The sequence below is a fragment of the Cornus florida genome, unplaced genomic scaffold (assembly GCF_030987335.1).
Source record: "Cornus florida cultivar Cherokee Brave unplaced genomic scaffold, ASM3098733v1 CherokeeBrave_3.0.0_Hap2_Chr07, whole genome shotgun sequence".
NCBI classification, from domain to species: domain Eukaryota; kingdom Viridiplantae; phylum Streptophyta; class Magnoliopsida; order Cornales; family Cornaceae; genus Cornus; species Cornus florida.
The window spans coordinates 34,728,870-34,732,353 of record NW_026775577.1 but is presented as its reverse complement, the minus strand read 5'-3'; positions in this window follow the sequence as shown (position 1 = coordinate 34,732,353).

The window sequence follows — 3,484 nt, the reverse complement described above, 5'->3', positions numbered from 1 at the left end:
CTCAATCTTCTTGACGATGGACATTTGGTGGAAAATTCTCTAGCCTGAACTCCTCACGATGTGGATTTGAGTGAACAGATCCTTCTCATTCCACCTGGCGAATGAAATTTGACGGCAGCGTCTTCTCACCAATATAAGGCGATGGCTGTGGAATAGGTGAAACATCTCGTCATTCCAATCCGGCTCTTAATTGCGCATTTTCTCGTCTCAATTAAGCTCATTAACTCATCAAGTCTCACATGCTGCTCACTCTCCTGCAGATGAGAATTTTCATCTCCGATCATCGTTCCTGATTGGAGTAGAGTCATTAACTGCTGAATATTGGTTGGATCTGGACTTTCTCACCACGAATCTGTCAGATCTGGCCTTCATCTAATCAAATTCCAATCTCCTTCGATTAAATCCAAGGTTCTTTCAATTACACAATCTGTATGAATCAGATCTTTACCTTCCTCAGTCAGAACTGAATCTTCACAAACCAGATCCTGATCTTCACGGATCAGAGTTTGATCTTTGGTGTCGCCTCGAACCAAAGCATGCAAAAGTATAGTGTGGCCAAGTTTAAATTTAGAGATTGCCACTATCACTTCTAACTAAAAATATAGCTAGGGTGAGTAGGGATCGTCCCAAAGGAAATTGAGTGTATTATGCTTGGAAATCAAGGTTGGATTAGCAGGTCGAGTGATCAAAGATGTTTTAATTGGTTAATTAAACTACAATGTCAATTAAATGAATGCAAGGTAAAACAATTGAAGTAGAGTAAAATGTAGAGAATATAAGAGAGGGATCTACGGACTTAGAGGTCACCACTAAATATCACCTTCCTAAACACTCAATGTGTAATGAATGAGGGGAAAATATGTGTTGCAATAAAGTGTATGTCATTGATTGAATCAACAAGCATGGATGACTACTTAAGTATACATTGTCTAGACAAACTAGTGAATAGCACAACATATTAAATTAAGCTATTAATCATTCCTTTAAGTCTACAACCAATACACATCATCAAATTAGAGAAATGTACTACTTGCGTTCATAAGCATGGAACATCAAATAACAAGCATGGATTGTCCTCCCATCTAAGAAAGTAAGGCAACTTCACTACAACTAAGTTAGGGACATGAAAATTAAACTAATTAAACTAAGGAAGAGGCACAATCCATCAAGAAATGAGTATGAACCATCAAACAAATCACAAGAGTATTCCATTAAAGCACCATGCCTTGACAATCACTAGATTCATAGCATCAACACACATAGACATGCATTAATATCACAAAATCTAGAGATAAACACATGAACATCTATTCTAGCATACATAGACATATGAATAGAATGAAATGATCAATTGGAAGTATTAGACCACACAAATCATTGTAGAAACAAGATTCATATATAAATCAAATGTCAAAACAAGAATTATAACACAAATCCCCTCAAAATACAAAATATCAAAGTCTATGAGGCATGCTTAGGGCTATCTTTAGCCCCAACAGAATGGTTTAGCCACTCATTGATGTAGTCATCCAACCCTCAAGGGCCATCTCCATGGTAGGAATGATCTTTTTCTCCTTGATGGAAACCCTAGATGAATGAAAGAACTCCCAAATGGTGTGTGTTTCTCTAATCTCTAGACTCCTTCAACCTCTCTTGTCTATTTGGTTCCTTTCTTTCTAAGATTGTATATGTGTTAAAATGGCTCAAAATTCTTCTATAGATGGCTTAAGTGTCACACCCAATGGTCAGACCTCGTGCATTAGGACCTCCAAATGATAACACCACAAGCACATCTTTTAATTAGTTGGAACTCTGTTTTTCTCGCACTTGAGGAGGTTCGATCGATCACAAAGATGGTTAGATCGATTGAACCATGGCAGCGCCTTTTTGGAATAAGACAAATCTGAGATATTTTTGGGATATTTTAGAAAAAAGACAAAAGTGGTAGGTGGGGATAAAATTAAAGAAGTCCGATCGATCGAAGTAATGTTGGATCGATCGAAGATGGGAATTTCCTAAGGATAAAGACAAAAGGCTCGATCCATCTTGGCATGGTTGGAACGATCACTGTGCGATCAATCTGAGCTTAGTCTAATCGATCGAAGATTCCTATTTTCCACCACTTTGCTCCTTTCTTCCACTAAGCTTGAAATTGCATCTTTAATGCTCTAATTCTGCTGGATTAACTTATTTTGAGGATAAGTGCCTGAAAAAGGAAATAACATGAAATTAAACTAAAACAGGAAAATAAGATAGAATAAGGTCCTAGAATACCCAAGTTTAAGGGGTTTAAATGCGCACTTTTCAACGCTCATCACACCCCCAAACTTAAATATTGCTAGTCCCTAGCAATGAACTATAAAGTAAAGGAATGAAATAAACAACTAAATAACTATGAATTAGAAAGCAATAACTAGATAACGCCATTTTCGTAGGGAACACGATTGCATTTAACATATGCAACAAGCCTTTTAAATCCCTAGGTTACCCTTAGTGGATGAGTAAAGTTTTGTGAGGGTTTCTAGAAATGATACCCACAAACATTATGCTCATTCTCACAAAAAAGGCACCAATATTGCAAACAAGCATTAGGAGAAAACTACTTCAAGTATGCAATTTTTCAACCATTTCCAAGCAATCGCCTAAAATTTCAACATCAAGTAAGCAAGTATGGTCATTCACACATCAAGAAAATGATCATGTAAATCAAATCAACTTTAGAATCCTTTTTGAGTGAACTGACATCAAATATGTTGCTATCTTAGCCAACTAAAGAAATGATCACATCGTTACCCTTAAACTAGCACACAAATCTAATACCGATCATCAAGACAAAGGGTGGACATTTTATTAAAAACTTTATTGATCTAGATGTGCTTATTCTTTTCACTCGATTTTTATTTTTATTTTATCCATCCCTAAGGATCAAATATAGAAGCATAGTGTAATGTGTTGATCTATTAAGCTTTCTAACGATCCATGAGGTCGAGCGTTAGGTCAATGACTCCCAAACCAGACGGCTTTAGGGCATTAGGTGTTAAAACACCCCTAAAGACTTACAAGCTCAAATCGACTAGGCTACAAATCAAAATAACCTCCATCTAATCATTTCCCACTTCTCACCTTTTGGGAGAAATCCTCACTTTTTTATTTGCTTTTGCAACAACTTTTTTTTTTTCCTAATTATTAACCTAAAGTTTGGTCCCTCCACATTTCAGCGTGAGAAATTCAGTGCTTGATGAGGCTAGAATCTCGGCTACTCAATGAAAAAGGCTTGTTATCCACCTTTATCAAGAATGAAAGCTTTCAATGCACTACTAGCTCAATTAGGATATAACCAAATCAATAATTAACAAAGCATGTACCCCACAAATGAATGCTAGTGTGCACATTTGCTAGTGTAGAATCCTAGAGTGAATCTCAAAATAATCACAAAATCAAGATGATGTGGACCACAAGTGCAAGCAAGATATCAATCTTTTGA